General features: G+C 37.8%; 1 protein-coding gene and 1 pseudogene across 8 annotated transcripts in view; one reads left to right on the top strand and one right to left on the bottom strand.

The window, feature by feature from the left end:
* Positions 1-17,635, top strand: part of NUBPL (NUBP iron-sulfur cluster assembly factor, mitochondrial) — a 179,804-nt gene that overhangs the window by 107,623 nt on the left and 54,546 nt on the right. The gene's annotated exons all lie outside the window — the stretch shown is intronic.
* Positions 13,484-14,010, bottom strand: LOC131405694 (cell division cycle-associated protein 3-like; annotated as a pseudogene).

Raw genomic sequence — 17,635 nt, 5'->3', positions numbered from 1 at the left:
TACCCCCACATTTTATGTTTTTGATGTCATAATTTACATCTCTTTATATTGTGTATCCATTAACAAATTATTTATAGTTATAGTTAATTTTAATACTTTTGTCCTTTAACATTTATACTAGAGCTATAAGTGATTTACCCACCATTATTACAATATTAAAGTATTCTGAATTTAACTATATATTTACCTTTACCAGTGAGATTTATACTTTTATGTATTTTCATGTTACTAATTATCATCCTTTCATTTCAGCTTAAAGAACTCCCTTAAGCATTTCTTGTAAGGCTGGTCTAGTAGTGATGAACTCCTTCAGCTTTTTGTATGCCTAGAAAACTCTTTATCTCTATTTCAATTCTGAAGGATAACTTTTCTGGGTAGAGTATTCTTGGTCAGCAGTTTTTTTTTCACACTTTGAATATATCATCCCACTCACTTCTGGCCCTTAAAGTTTCTTCTGAAAAATCCACTCTTAGTCTCATGGGGGTTCCCTGTACCTAACAAGTTGCTTTTCTCTCGATGCCTTTAAGATTCTGTCTTTGTCTTTAACTTTCAACAATGTAATTATAACGTGTCTTTGTGTGGGTCTCTTTGAGTTCCTGTTTGGTACTCTTTGGGATTGCTGGATCTGGATGTCTGTTTCTTTCCCCAGGTTAGGGAAGTTTTCAGTCATTATTTCTTTGAATAAACTTTCTGTTCCTTTCTCTTTTTCTTCTCCTTCTGGGATCCCTATAATGCATATATTGGTTATTTTATGGTGTCCTGTAAGTCACTTAAGCTATCTTCACTTTTTCATTCTTTTTTCTTTTTGCTACTCTGATTGGATGAATTCTACTTCCCTGTCTTCGAGTTCGCTGATCCTTTGTTTCACTTGATCTAGTCTGTTGTTGAACCCCTGTATTGAATTTTTCGGTTAGTTATTGTATTCTTCAGGTCTGTGATCTGTTTGGTACTTTTTAATATTTTCTATCTCTTTTTAAAATTCTTACTTTGATTATGCATTGCTCTCTTGACCTTAGTGAGCATCTTTAAGACCATTATTTTGAACTCTGTATTGGATGCGTCACTTTTTTTTTAGTTTTTTTTAAGATCATTTTCTGGAGATTTATCTTGTTCTTTTGTTTGGAACATATTTCCTTGTTTTTCATTTTCCTTAACTTTCTGTGTTGGTTTCTGCACATTAGATAAAATAGCTACATCTTCCAGTCTTGACAGACTGGTCTTGTGTAGGGGATGAGCCTCATTAATCAGCCAGCCAAAAATCCTGCTTTTCTCTGAAACTTTTATGATTTTCCAAACCACCATCTTTGTTTTAGTGGCTCCCAGTAGTTGCTGATTTGCCAAGATCCATCAGTGTCCCAAAGGGGAGGATCACAGTCAGTACCTAGATGGAGGCTGATTAGAATCTGGCCCCTCAGGCAGCAGCTGGGAAAGTATGTACTTAAACCTCTTCCAGGAAGAAACTGGGAGATGAGTACTTTTGCCTGCTTTCTCTTTGCTGAACCTGGGTGTATAGCTGTGTGTGTGTGGTGGTGGGGGGAGGTGGAGGGTGGGGGAGTGGGGGTGGATATGTGTTTCTGACCCTGTTTAAAAACGACTTATTTGTTCTCTATAAAGAGCCCCCCTGTGGGGCTTGTGAATGCAAGCCCTGTTGGCTCTCAGAGCTAGATGTTTTGAGGGCTTGTCCTCCAGGTGGCAGCCGTAAAAGCTGGGACACTAGACATGTGTACAGGCTCCTTCCAGAGAGATGCTGGTGACCTGGTTTTACTGTTGGATTGAGAAGTTGGGGGAAGTGCCCACTGGTTTTCCCAGGTTCCGGGGAGGAACTCAGCCAGCCCCTAGATCTGTGCTAATTAGAAGCTGAACCTTAGGCAGCAACTTGTAAAGTATGCAGTCAAACCCCTTCCAGTGAAGGACTGGGAGTTTTTGCCTGTTCCCTCTATACTGTGTCCTGGTGGATAGCTGCTGCAAGTGCTCACATGCATACCCATAAGAACTACTTCTTTGTTTGTTATGTGTGTGATGGATGAGGATGAGGATGAGGATCACACATCCTGTGTGATGTGTGAATGCAAGCCCATTGGTTATCAGAATCAGGTGATCTGGGGGTCCATCCTTTGTGCGGCAGTCGCAAAAGCTGGGGTGCTAGATGTGCGGTTTACTTTGCTCCTCAGAGAGAAGCTGGGAGTTGCGAGTTCTCTCCCAATTGTATGGCACTGTGCTGGGGGTAGAGTTTGTGGTGAGTGTGTCTCTGCCTTTCCTACCTGTTTCAATATGGGTATTTTCTCATTTACCTGATATGTAGGAGTCACCCAGCTAGTTTCTAGATTTCACTTAGAAGGAATTGCTTTGTATGTGCTGTACATTCAGTCTGTCCATGGGAGGAGGGAAGTTCAGGAGCCTCCTATGTTACCACTTGGTCCCTCCATGGTTTGTTCTTTTTTGTTGCCATATAGTATTCTGTTGCATTATATACTACAATATATCCTTTCTCCTGTTGATATTTGAGTTGTTTCTAGTTTTAGGCTATTATGAATAACTGTGCTATAAACATTTTTGTACATGCTTTATGGTATACAGATGCATTCATTTCTTTTTGGTATATACCTAGAAGTGGGATTGCTGGATTTTGGAGTAAGTGTATGTTTAGTTTTAGTTTTTTATACGAAGAAGTTTTATAGAATGGTTGTTCCAATTTAATCTTCAACCATTAATATAGAGGAGCTCTAGTTGTTCCACATCCTTGTCAACACTTCTTATAGTCTCTTTCTTTGTGATTCTGTTGGGTATGTTGTGGTATCTCATTGTGGTTTTAGTATGCATTTCCTCATTGAGTAATGCTTATTGGCTGTTTGGATATCCTTCCTTGTGAAGTGCGTATTCATGTTTTTTGTCCATTTTTAAGTTGCACTGTCTTTTTCTTATTGATTTACAGGAATTCATTATATGTTTTGTGTAGGAGCCCTTTGTCAGAGTGTTGTGAATATCTTCTCTTCATCTGTGGCTTGTATTTTTACTACCGTAATGGTGTCTTTTTATATAAAATGTTCTTTGTTTTAATTAAGTCCAGTTTATCAAATTTTTTCTTTCAGATGTATATGTATTATTTAAGAAATCTTTCCCTACCCTAGTCACAAAAATATTCCCATATATTTTATTCTAGAAGCTTGATTATTTCACCTTTCACATTTAGGTCTATGATCCCTCTCAAATAAATTTTTTAAATAGTGTGAAATAAGGATGAGGGTTAATTATAATTTCCATGTGGATATCCAGTTGTTCTAATATTTAATTATAATGGCATCTTGGTTGTAAATCAAGTGACCATATATATGTATGATCACTACCCTAATCTTTGACAGTGATCTCTATAAGCATCCTACTTATACATCTTTTCATTAGGATATACTCAGCACTCACTATAATAATGATTAAATTGTTCTCTTCATGCTGGTTGAACTTAATAGTTGAATCACTTCTTCTCTTATACAAAAGAGTATAGGTAATTTGAACCCATAACCCTTTCATCTCTGACTTTTTTTGTTTGATTTATTTATCCTTTCTTTGAAAATGCTCTTCATTTTTCATTTGCAAGCTCACTTTTTGCTTAAGAAACAAAAGTATTGGTTCAGTGCTGGCTTTCTACAAATTTTGCATGACTACCTTTATATTTAAATATAACACTTGAAAATTGGGGTGCTTTTAAGTTTTCAATAACCAGCTTTAAAAATAGCTGTCACTAGTTGATGTCATAACTCACATGTTCTGAAGAAGGTGTTTAATATGTTTAGTTTCACCTAAATTGCTTTGACTTGTTTTACCTTCAGGCTATATCACAAATGCAGTGGGAGCTCTGTCAATTTCTCAGGAAAGAAAATAATTTGAAAGTCAAATTATTTGGAGGGCTGAGATAAGAGGTGGCCAGTTACATGGGTTCTTAAGTCGTTGGGAATTTCTTCAGCAGAGGCTACAGAGCTGTGACCAGTGCTTTTGTCATGTGAGCCTTTTGTCATGTGAGCCTTGCTGTTTTACAGACTAAACTTTGTGAGCCTGAATTTTAGATTCAGATGATTGTGGGCACTGGGGCCTCAGCAGTTCCTCTTCCCACTCCTGTCTTTATTTTATTTTATTTAATTTATTTATTTATTTATCTGTTTATCTATCTATCTATCTATTTATTTATTTATTTATTTATTTATTTTTTGTGAGGAAGATCAGCCCTGAGCTAACATCCGTGCTAATCCTCCCGTTTTTTTTTTTTGCTGAGGAAGACCGGCTCTGAGCTAACATCTATTGCCAATCCTCCTCCTTTTTTTTTTTTTTCCAAAGCCCCGGAATCCAAACGCCGGGCCGCCAGTAGCGGAGTGTGCGCACTTAACTACTAAGACACTGGGCCGGCCCCAGCCTGTCTTTATTTTATACTCCATTATTTCATATGCTCTCAGGTGCTTTGAGGAATAGATTATCTCTCCATACGTTTTCTTACTCCCGAGAAGACAGTGATAATCCAGGGAGTCCAAGGCAAGAATGTGTCACCTAATGTCTAAGGAGAGGAATTATCTTCAAATTCCAACATCTCTGGTAGCAATGAAAACATTTCTTAGTTGACTACCAATGAGGTATTTTTTATTTCTCACGTGAAGAAATGTCTCTAAAACTATTTAAGCTTTCTGATTTTTCTGTTTCATTGGAGTCTTTCTAGTAGTGATTTATGAACAGATATTCTTCAAAATTATGTTCTGTTGAATAGATATATTGATTCCCTGTCTTATAAAGTAGGGTTTCAGGGAGAAAATGGAACAAAAGTCTGTTAAATAATATGTTATCATTTATGTTCAGTTTCAAAATTTTGGAGGTTAGGTAAAGAGTATTTCTATTGTACATGGGGCTGATATATGTTAACAAAATTGGGTAGACGTACATAGAATTTTTGAAAATAATAAGTTGGTCAGTAAATTAGGTTAGAGAATGGGACGTACGTGAGTGTGGGTATATGTGTGTAGGTATATATATGAATACTTTTTTGAATTGATTTTTAAGATATTCCGTATCTTTATAAAAGAAATGAGAGGCAACCTAAAATAAAAACATAACCCCCCCCCAAAAAAAACACACACACAAAACAAAAAAACAAGCAAACAAACAAAAACAAAGCCTAGGACAGAAGATAAGCCTTAGGAAATGTAGAGAAAGGGGATAGGAAAACCAGAGCAAAATATTAAAAGAATAGTTGTGGTCCTTATTTACTTAGACTTCTCAAGCTCCAGAGGCACTGTTAGAATTTGCCTGATTCTCCACTGGCACTGTGAAACCAATGTTCTTTAACTGTTGAACAAAAAAATCTCACTTCTCTTTCAAAGCTCATGCCATGGGACCATCCACTTCCTACCTTTGTCTTTTCTATTATCTATTACCTATATACCTATATCTGTTAAGCTCTCAATTGACTCACGTGGAGTTTTTGTTAGAATGCAGATTCTGATTCCATAGGCCTGGGGTGGGGCCTTCGATTCTGCATTCTTCACAAGCTCCTAGGTGATGCCATTGAACCACAGAGTAAATACCACCAAGGATTTAGACCAGTCCTCAATACTTGTCTATAGCTTTGGCCGCTAGCTTGCAGTCTTTCCAAACTGACTTGTGCTGTCATCCTGGATCATCCCTTTTAATTCTTCCATCTCAGCTTCTGTAAGTTTTATTTTGATTCCATTCACTTCCAGCAGTCCATTCCCATAGTCTCACCTACATTTTGTAATCATTAGAACTTTCCTACCTCTAAATCTTATATTTCAGGGCCCTACTTTGACCTTAACCATCTAGCTTTCTCCCTCTCTCACTTACTTAATGGACCTTGCTCTCTGTTTAACCTCATTGAGACCTCTAGATCCTGACTTCTTTTTTGCGTGGGGGGGGGGGGGTAGGGAAATATTCACCCTGAGCCTCTTCCTCTTTTTTTTTTCCCTCTCCAAAGCCCCAGTGCATGGTTGTATATCTTAGTTGTAAGTCCTTCTAGTTCTTCTATGTGAGCCGCTGCCACAGCATGGCAACTGAGAGATGGGTGATATGGTTCCGCGACTGGTAAATGAACCTGGGCCACCAAAGCGGTGAGATTGCCAAACTTTAACCACTACGCCATCAGGGCTGGCTCTAGATCCTGACATTTTCACTTTCCCTGAGTCCATCAGTCCCCTGCTTATAGTATATCCTTCTTTGCTGAACCTAAAGTTCATTATCACCCTTTAAACAACCTTCTCACCATTGTCCTCCTTGTCTTCCAGGTGCCCATCCCTGTATCAGAATTGCAGTTCACCTTCTCCGTTTCCACGGTCGGGTTGCTGAATGTTTGTTGTTAGTGCCATCAAGTCAATTCTGCCTTCAAGTCAATTCTGACTCCTAGTGGCCCTGAGTACAGCTGGGTGGAACCCTGAGTGGTCTTTTTGTGCCATCCTCTCACCTTCCGCTGCTCTATCAGACAACACTCTGCTGCTATTCATAGGGTTTTCATGGCCACTTATTTGGCAGTGGATGGCCAGGTCCTTCTTCTTAGTCTGCTTAGTCTGGAAGCTCCGCTGAAACCTGTCCCCCATGGGTGACCTTGCTGACATTTGAAATACTGATGGTGTAGCTTTCAGCATCACAGCAACATGCAGCCACTTCAGTATGACAACCAGCAGATGGGTATTGTGTTTCCTTGGTAGGGGAGCAAGCGGGGCTATGGCAGTGAGAGCGCTGAATCTTAACCACTAGACCACTAGGTCTGGCTTTGCTGAATATACCTGGAGGAAATTACATCTTGTCCAGACTGGTGCCATTTTGAGTTTATGGTAACCCTTCTCATCTGGGCTCTTAATGCTGCTGTTTTCAGACCCAAAGATTTCCTAGATGAGGAAGGCATTCTTTTGCCTAGGTCTGTAAAGTTTAGGGAGAAAACACCTTTGAGGGACTGGGATAGAATTTTTGTGAGAATCCATATAGAAATGAGGATGAAGTTTTCCTGAGAATAGAAACTGTTGTCTAGTGTGTCAAAGTAGTTAACAAATGAAAGAACCCAAACTCCTCAAGTGTGTCTGTGATACTGTTCCTTACGGTGCCCAGAGCATCACGAGTTAGAATAGCAGGAAATTCTTAGTTTGCCCCACCCACTTGAACACTTGCCTACATATCTGCACCAGTTCTCAATTCCTTGTTCTTTTTCCTATTCAAAGCTCTATTTTTGTTTATTTTCATAATTCCATTTCTTTCTGATTTCTCCAGGATCTTCCAGTGGTTGATAAATCTCCCTTCATTGTTTTGACATTAAGAAGGGGAAGAAGGTGGGGCCAGCCCTGTGGCGTAGTCATTAAGTTTGCACCTCCGCTTCAGCAGCCCAGGGTTTGCAGGTTTGGATCCCGGGTGCAGACCGACACACTGCTTGTCAAGCCATGCTGTTGTGGCGTCCCATATAAAGTAGAGGAAGATTGGCACGGATGTTAGCCCAGGGCCAATCTTCCTCAGGAAAAAGAGGAGGATTGGCAACGGATGTTAGCTCAGGGCTAATCTTCCTCACAAAAAAAAAAAGGGAAGGGGAAGGTGCAAGAAAGAAAAGTCATTGTCTTAAGTTTAATAAGACTGAATTCTTTAAGTGAGAATTGCTGTATGCCTTGTCATCCTAAAATCTAATTTGCAAATATTTTACTGATTACGATAATATCTCCAGGAAATTGTTACTTTAAAGTATAATTGATAGAATTTAATGTCTGTGTTTGGAAATTGTAAGCTGTTGTGAAAATATATTGAATAAAGTAAAAACAGAAGGTATTAAAGCCTTGCTAGAAGGAGATTTGAAGAGTGAAATTTTTAGTGATTCTCTGGAGTGGCTGTGGCCTAAGTAATTAGTTGGTGGATGTTTTACGTGGCTCTTGGAAGCAGGTAACTCTACATACTCCTTGTTATAGTTATGGTGATATTGTCTATCAGTTAGCTCCTTTGTTTCAATTTTGAATTCACTATACGATTTAAGATTCTTTAACACTTCTGGAAAGTGAGTGTCCTGATTTGTTGATGAAATGTCTGGTTTGCTTGGGAAGCATATATCTCATGGTGATATATTGTTGTCCTGGTACTAATCAACCTAAAACAGTGAGAACAGTTTTCCCCAGGATCAGAGAATCCTTTGAAACTCTGGGTCTGTTATCTCTCTACTCATTGAAAGTAGTTATGGTGACATTATAATGAACTCCTTAGAAATTATATTACATTAATTCTTATGGTTGAGTATAGGATAAGCAGAGTATTTTTGAGAGGAGGTCAAAGAAATAGCAATCAGAAAGGTTAAGGGAATGAAAATATGTGCTTGCTCTCGTCAGGCTAGGTCACAACCCTGTGTTTCTCACCTTAGCCAGGTTAAGGATAATGTATTAGAAGGTTGATGAAGAAACAAATTGTCAGTTACTTATTTTGGGGAAGGCTGAGCATCTAGATAGGGAGAATGAAAAGGAAGAAACATAGGGAGACTTTTACCAAGAGGGAGGCAGTGGGAATGAAGTGGAAATGAGGAAAAAAATGTGATCTTTTAGATGGAGGGGGTAGATTAGCAAAGGGATTTAAGGCTAAGTAACAGGCAGTGTTATGTCATATACGTGAATATAAAGGACCTATTTTACATTACAGACAATATTAATAGATAAATTGTCTGAGAGTTATACATTCTGTGTTTAAACATGCAGTTTGGAAATCTTCTGACTGCATTTTTGAATAATTGATGTTCAGAATACATTTTGTTATCGATGAAGATGTTTGATGGAACTGATTTGCATTAAAGCATTCATGATGATTCTGAGTAAGAAAAATACGCAGAAGCATTTAATTATGTTTCTTTAAAAATGGATGTCAAGAAAAGCATTTAAGAGTAAAGATAAAATGTAGTACTTAAAGAACAATTGTATCTCAGAATTCAAAATATTTTATAACTATACATGGGATAATAAAATTATTTTATATATTTTAATGTACATATTATGTTGAAGATCTTATGGAATCTTTTTTTTTTAATTCTTCAGACATAATAGCTTTAAAGCTTTTGTAAATGAACTCAGAATCCTTTCTTTCAACAGTTCCCTGTAGGTCTAGGATATCTCTCTACTTACTGAGATATTTGATCTGCATTTGTAATTTTTGGACTTATCATATTTTTTCACTTTGTAGTTTATTTTTTAGCTGGCATAACTGTTTCTTTTGCTTCTTCTGAGTAGTTCAATAAAGTCTAATTAACAGGGGCAGTGTTGATGTTGGGAAATGCAACCCAGAGCCATTATTTACATAATGAAAAAAGGACATTCTATCCTGGAACCCAGTTACTATTAAATAAGCTATATTTACACATAAACATAGTTATAAGACTAATGTAGATCAATAGCATTTGTTCAACTGTTATCTATAAGTACAATACATATATGAATGATTCATTACACAGGAGTGATTCATTTGTTGTTTTTATCTCACCAGCTAATCAGATATTCTGTAAATGTATATTATTAAAGTGGGGTAACATTCTAAAATTTTTATATGTGGAAATGATTTGTGACAAATCTGATATTCCTTTCCTGTATGAAAATTTAGCTAATATACCTTTAGAAATCTTGTCATTTAGAAAGTAATATTAATTATTTTTGTTGCTGTTGATAATATGTTGTGGTTAGGCTCTTTTCTTTCCCTTCTCTCTTAAATCTTCCGTATTCTCCTTCTTACTTTGTAGGGAGAGGCAAGGGAAACTCAACAGGACAATTTGAATTATTAGTACTCATTTAGAAATGGGAGAATGGTAAATTAGCTTCTAAAAAGTGAATCGGAGTTCCTATCTTCCCCCAAGATTAATTGGTTAATACTTATTAGCTGGTTAAAGTTTTTGAGCTTTGTTTCTCCTTTTTTCTGTATCCTAGCTGGGGTTTGTATATCCCTTGTATTTGTGGTGATCTATTAGCTGATATGAGAGATTGATAATCAGTCTGGGTTAAAATTATAGAAGAACGTCATAAAACAGTATTTTATTTGTATTTCCTGAAATTTTAAATTATTTTTGGTCAGGATAAAGAAACAGAAAACCAGTAATAAAGATTTGGCGAATATTGATTTAATTCACCATATTATTACCTAGATGATTTTGTTTTCTAAATCTGCTTCTCTCTTAGTGTTTTCCATAAACCAAATTGTTCAGGCCAAAAACCTAGGACTCGTTCTTGATTTCTTTCTTTCTCTTACCCTATATATATAGTCTATCAGCAAGTCCTCTAGGCTTTACGTTGCAGATATATCTTAAATCTGTCTACTTCTCTTCATCTTCTCTACCATCCTAGTACAACCCATTATCATTTATTTAGAACACTGCAAGAGGCTCCTAAGTGGTATCTCTGCGTGATTTCACTTGTGCTTCCTTAGATATCATTCTGTTCTTCAAACAATAGTCAGCATGTTCTTTAAAAAATTCCCTGCTTAAAATCATCCAGTGTGCTAGGCAACCAACCTATTATTTGGAAAACTTGAAAATAAAGAGAATCAAGTATTTATTCTATTTTTCTATACTTTTAACCACATAGTTGTTGAAGGAAATTTTTTCTTTACGGAAGTATTTCAGCTGATAAATAAAGAGAAACAATAGAATTATACATTTAAATAGAATTATACAATTAAACAATAGCATTTTACAACCCCTAATGAAGTATTATAATAGATTGAAGGCAGTAATTATTACTGATTGCTAATATATATATATTTAGAGAGAGAGAGAGAGAAGAATTCTATACATTATCTACCTCCTGATTAGAGTACCTAAGATAAACTATGGAGTAGTCTTGCTAGAAATTTAGATGTTCTAATTAAACCTCCAGACTTAATTACCAATTTATACAAAATACAGGAGACAGAGGAAAGTGTTAAGTGACACTATGAAGATGTGGTTGGAAACCCATAACGTGGAAAATCCTGTAGGACAAATAACCAGGTTTTGCAACAAATAAATTGCAAGGAAAAAAACGTGAAGAAATAATAATCTATAGATTATAAAGACCAAGAATCTTATTAATTGCAATATCTGGACCTTATTTGGATTCTGATTTGAACCAATAAGCTTTTAAAAAATTGATACACAGGGAAATTTGAACACAGGCTAGACAGTTGGTGATTTTAATAAATTATTACTGAAAATAATGGTATGATGGTAATATTGATAGTGGTTATATTTACCTGAAGAGTTCTTATTTTTTAGAGATACATACTAAAATGTGTGTACATGAAATGATATGATGTCTTAGGGGATAGATGGGGGATGAGTAAAGGTACAGATTAAGCAAGACCAGCCATGAATTGATAATTGTTGAAACTGGATGGTAAATATATAGGAATCTATTTTGCTTTTTCTTTTTTCCCATGTATCTTTAAACTTCTTATAATTAAATTTAAAACAAAATGCTTAGACTATAATCCAAACTCTTTATTTTAGCAGGTTCTATGTAATCTCTACTTACCTCATCTCTGCCGTGCTCAGCCTTGCTCAGAGTACATGTATTTCTTCCTTTTCCTCAGATACGCCAAGTTTATTCCCACCCTAGGGCCCTTGAACTTGCTGTTCTCTCTTATCCGGAACCCTCTTTCCCCAGATGTTTAGTGTCTGTCCCCTCTTGACATTCAGGTCTCATTTTAATGTCACCCCAGAGCTGGCTGTGACAATCATCTCATCTTGTTTTATTTTCATCAGAACACTTACCATGATTTGACATTTTCTTTTATATTTGTTTGTTTTTTGACAATTTCCACCCATTAAAGTGTAAGTTCCATGTGGGTGGTAGTAAGATCTTGACTATCATGTTCACTTTTAAGTTCTCGGAACTTCGGACAAATACCTGGCAAATATGATTAGTACTCAACAAATGTTTGTTGAGTGAATCAATTAAATGTTTGTGAAGCTGTTGAGTTCTAAGAACATTATTCATCTTTTACATTTGGAATACCAACAGAATATACTATTGTCACCTAGTGAAAGTATTTAAAATTCAGCTGGCATTTACCTTATTAATGTTTTCAAAGGCTCGTGTGGGAGAATTAACTCTATAGCAAAGCTTCAGAAAGATTTAAAAAAATTCACAAAATGTCAAATTTTCTCTTAGCATTTTTTAAAAATATTTGTATTTTGGGTAATTAATGTCACATCTTGTCTAAAAGCTTTTTTTCATATCTGGGTAAGTAGAGGTTAAGTTTTGTGATATTTGTGTGTGATACGAAAATTTGGCAAATGTTTCTTGGCGCATGTGAATAATAATGAAACACTTATAATTATATCTTTCATTAAGAAGGAACTGGGAAATACTTTATAGATAAATGCATAGAAGAGATGAGACTGTAAAATTATGAGACTTTCTCTTTTTAAAAAAACCATAGAAAACAATGTGTTTGTTATAAACAAACAAAAAGTATATATCTCTAACTAAGCGTTGTCATTCAAAATAACTGCTTAGGGAAGTTGTTCATAGTAGTTATTGAATAAAATGATGTGTTTCAGGGATGAAATAATTTTCATCCTAATATTTATTATTAGAGATACATATATGATGCAAAGACTGGTGGATTCCCTCCTCCTGTGTCCTCAGGAAGCTTTCCCTTCACAGCACAATATGAACTGCAGGGTTGGGCTCATTTTGCCGTGGCCAAGGTGGTTCCTCTCACCATCCTCCATGTCTGGCATATGGGAGTCTTAGATCATGGCCTTTCTGCCAGAAACATGCCACTATCTGCTTCTCTTCTTCCCTGTCTCCTATTAAGTGCTACAGATCTAGAAACTTCTTCAGATTTGGCTCTTTGCCAAGACATTTTATTCTAAGTGAATTTGCTTGTTTGTTGTTTTGCTCATTTCTTCATTTATTTCTCTATTCAGTAGAGATATTTTGTGGCTTGTCATGTGGAAAACACTAGCTTTGAGATTGTAGTGAATAATATAGAGATGAACATAGTATAGTATACTTCCTTATTCCAGGGATGTGAACTTTGATGGTTTCACTTTTGGAACTTCTCTTTTGGAATTGCCTTTAGAATGAGTTGTTAAGTTACATATAACACATTTGTAGTCTATCTTAGTTTACAGAGAGTCAGAGAAAACAAGCCTTTCCTCAGTCTCCCAGGGAAAGAAGGGGTGAGAGGACACAGAAAAGCACTAGGCCCCGGGTGAACTCAGTGCTGCGGCCACACGGGGGCTAGTTCTCTACCAAGGGAAAGTGCTGGTTTTCTTTGTCATGGTCTTAGCCTTGCTCCCATGCTCATCTTCTGGTTTTTAGAAGTTGTCCAGTTCCCAGAGTGCCCCCTTCCTTTTGTTCCCTATCATTTTCACTCTGGGGAGAAGGCTGCTTACCCTGTTGTGATGTCAGGGTCCCGGGGGAGCTGTCATTTCCTGTAGGATGGTGAGGGGAGATCTCCCTAGTACCTTGCCATTTGGTTTTCATCTATTTTGCTTAGAACCCAAAGGTCAGGGAGTCTTGGGGTCTCTCAAGGGCTTGTCTGAGCCCTGGCTGGTCATAGGGGTTTCTGTGAACTGCTCTGTTTCCTCCTTGGAAAACACCTGCTTGGAGGGTAGCTCAGTCTGGCTCCAAGGTGGCTTCTGGTCCTCAAAGGATAACTGGGTGCCCAGAGGCAAGTCCAAATCAGATACAGGTATCTCTGGGGGCAGAACAGGCTCTGGGGGAAGATTTTATTTGGGGGCTCCTGTTTCAAATACGTCACTCAGCTGTTTCACAAGGGGGTTTGAAGGGTCTCTGCTGCTGGTGTTCATAGGTATCCATGCAGTGCCAAGGCTGGAAGAGTGGAGATCTGAGTCCTGGCCCTGATTAGGACCTTCCAGCTGCTGCCCTGAAGGTTGGGCTGTGGGGTTTACACCTGGGTGGGAGTGCGCAGAGTGCCTACACTAAGTGAATGGAGATCTGCCACTCAAGCCGGGTGCTTGTTGTGCAGTGGAGGTCACACTGGAGTGACTGGGATGCTCTTGGCTGAGCCCATCTCAACCAAGAGGAGTAGGGTGGGGCAGGGCCTGGCCTGGGTGAGGCTGGGGCTGGGCCCCAATTCCACCTTTGGGTTCACAGCAATTCCTCCAGTTTGTTGATTGATGATAATTTATTTAATCATTCTCCCATTAAAGGACATTGAAGTTTGAGTCACTTTTTCTTTATTTAAAAAAATATTGTGCTGAACATCTTTGTATATGAGATAGCACTGTTTTGGGATATATAATTTCTGTGTTTATTAAAGAGTTTAATAAAGCATGGATTATGAGTATACATATATATGTGTGTGTGGGCTAAGCGAACCGAATTTTTGACTTTGTGAATTTGATGTTTTCCTAGGTGTCTTTATATTATACTAAGTTTCTTGAGACCCAGTTTCTTCCTTCCTCCCTTTCTTCCTTCCTCCCTCCCTTCCTCCCTCCCTCCCTCCCTCCCTCCCTTCCTCCCTCCCTCCCTCCCTCCCTTCCTTCCTTCCTCTTTCTTTCAACGTTTAGGTTCTACTCTCTTAGCAAATTTTGATTATACAATACAGTGTTATCAATTATGATCACCACGTTTTACAGTAGATCCTTAGACCTTATTCATCATATAACTGAAAGTTTGTACCCTTTTAACAACCTTTCCTATTTCTCCCATTTCCCAGCCCCTGGCAACCACTTTTCTACTCTCTGTTTCTATGAGTTTGACTTTTTAAAAAATTCCACGTAAAAATGATACCATGCAGTATTTGTCTTTCTCTGTATGGCTTATTTCACTTAGCCTAATGCCCTCAAGGTCCATCCTTGTTGTTGCAAATGACAGGATTTCCTTCTTTCTCATGGCTGAATAATATTCAACTCTCTCTCTATATATACCACATCTTTATCCATTCATCTGCTAACAGACACTTAGGTTGTTTTCAGATTTTGGCTATTGTGAATAATGCTACAATAAACATGGAAGTGCAGATATCTCTGTGATATCCTGTTTTCATTTTATTTGGATATATACCCAGAAGTGGGATTGCTGGATCATATGGTATTTCTATTTTTAATTTCTTGAGGAACCTCCATACTGTTTTCCATAGTGGCTGCACAAATGTACATCCCCACCAACAGTGCACAAGGGTTCCCTTTTCTCCACATCCTCGCCAACACTTGTTATCTCTTGTCTTTTTGATGGTAGCCTTCTGACAGGTGTGAGGTGATATCTCATTGTGGTTTTGATTTGCATTTCCCTCATGATTAATGAGTGATACTGAGAACCTTTTCTTGTACCTGTTGGCCATTTATGTCTTCTTTGGAAAAATGTCTTTTTGGTTCCTCTGCCCTTTTTTTTTTTTTTTTTTGGGGGGAAGATCAGCCCTGAGCTAACATCCATGCCAATCCTTCTCTTTTTGCTGAGGAAGACTGGCCCTGAGCTAACATCGGTGCCCATCTTCCTCCACTTTATGTGGGACGCCGCCACAACATGACCTGACAAGTGGTGCGTCGGTGCGCGCCCACGATCCGAACCCAGGCCGCCAGCAGCGGAGCGCATGCACTTAACCGCTACGCCATGGCGCCGGCCCCTCTTTGCCCTTTTTTTAATCAGGTTGGGTTTTTTTGCTATTGAGTTGTATGAGTTCTTTATATATTTTGGATATTAACCCTTTATCAGACATATGATTTGTGGATATTTTTTCACGCTCAGTAGGTTGTCTTTTCATTTTCTTGATGGTTTCCTTTGCTGAGCAGAAGCTTAGTTTGATGTAGTCCAGCTTGTTTATTTTTGCTTTTGTTTCCTTTGCTTTTAGTGTTAAATCCAGAAAAGCATTGCCAAGACCAATGTTAAGGAGCTTACCCCCTGTTTTCTTCTAGAAGTTTTACATTGTCAGGTCTATTTTCAATTCTTTAGTCCATTTTGGGTTTATTTTTGTGTATGGTATAAGATAGGGGTGCAAGTTCATTTTTTTTTTGCATGTGGCTGTCTAGTTTTCCCAATACCTTTTATTGAAGAGAATATCATTTCCTCATTGTGTGTTCTTGGGGAACTGGTTTTCTAAATTTCTTTTTAACAGATACGTATTGGAAAGTTTAGTCATGCTATAATTACCTATAATGAAACTGAATTGTTGCAACATAGTTTTTTGGGAAGAGGACAGAGGCCCTGTGTTTTCAAAATACAGGGTGAAAGTTTCTTGTAAAAATCTTTTCTAACTGTTTTGGAGCACAGGTATTATACATAGGCCTTTAGGCAGGGATAATACTGCTGAATCATTTATTTCTCAGGAAATTTCTTCTTAACTGAACTCTGAATGGTTTTTAAGATGTGGCAGGACCTATGAAATTGAGTATTAAAAAAACCTAGAATGTGTAGTTCTTGAAAGAGCCAGGCACTTTACTTGTAGCTTCATGGGTAGTGGGTTTTTCCTCCGATTTGAAGGCCATCAGTAGACAAGTCTGCTTCTCCTGTGGTGATCATTCCTATAGCACCTCCTAGTGTAGAACCCGGGCCTGCAAACCACCCAGTAACTGTCATTATTGATTTGAGATGCTTTCTATTTCTGTGAATGACAATGTCAGATGACAAATTTCAGTGATTTCAGTTGTGATGAAAAGCAGAGGACAAACGTAGGAGTATTGATGAAAGTTTCATGTGCAGAACTTTGCCGTCACAACTATTTGGCAATTTAAATGCATCCAGATCCAGTTTTGGGGAGACGCATTGATCTTGCGTATAGGGACTTCTGTGGCTCACACTGCTAATGGGTGTGGAGTAGCCCTCCGTGAAGGCAAGAATACCAATTAGGCTTTTATTTTTACAACAAACCATTTTGCATTTGAACATCTGATTTTGGAGGACATGGCTTTTTGATTCATAGATATTTGCTGCTGAGCTTAGGTCATAATGTTAGGCCAAATATCTATAACAAAACTAAGGTAGTTGCTGACTGAAAGAGCCTCGCTGAGGAACGTTAACCAGACATCCCTGAGTTTTCTTCATAGATCGCTTCTGTAGCTTATCTTCACAAAACCGTGAAATTGTTGTACTCTGAGCTTTCATCAAGAGTCTGTGTAGGAAATGTCTATGCCTCTACTTCTTTTGGAAGATAATGGAAGAGGAATGAGACAGTGGGGATGGAGGCAACTGTTATTGAAAGGCAGTCCATTATATGGAAAGAATGTGGGCAGTGGTGCCAGAAGGTTAGTAGCTTTGGTGGTGGGAGGATATGGAAGGTCTCTTTTGATTATCTCTGTTTTTCAACAAAAAAAGACATTTATTGGGTCCATGTGTACCTGGCACTGCTTGGCCTGAAGATACAAAAGTGATTAAGACTTGACCTCTCTCCTTAAAAGAGAGATTCATTCTTTAATAGGAAGACAGCAGTATGGTTCTACTGTTAGTACACATTTCTTCCAATTTTTTGGTTTGTGCCTAAGTTTTAGCCTTAGTTTTCTCAATGTAGGTCTTTTTTCCCCCCATTTCTGTTTTTTCACATGTCATTGATTGGGGAATTGGGAGGGGGAGATATTGATTGATTGTTTCAGGCCGTTAGCTAACTTACATTTTATGTTGGGAATGTGCATATATTTCTTTACTCTGATTTATTGTCCTGTACATTAATATTTCAGAATTGCTGAGAGTATACTTGGGTCAAG

Source organism: Diceros bicornis, chromosome 5 (genome assembly GCF_020826845.1).
Source record: "Diceros bicornis minor isolate mBicDic1 chromosome 5, mDicBic1.mat.cur, whole genome shotgun sequence".
Classification (NCBI taxonomy): Eukaryota; Metazoa; Chordata; class Mammalia; order Perissodactyla; family Rhinocerotidae; genus Diceros; species Diceros bicornis.
The sequence above is the reverse complement of the archived record's forward strand: the minus strand, read 5'-3'. Positions and strand labels throughout refer to the sequence as shown.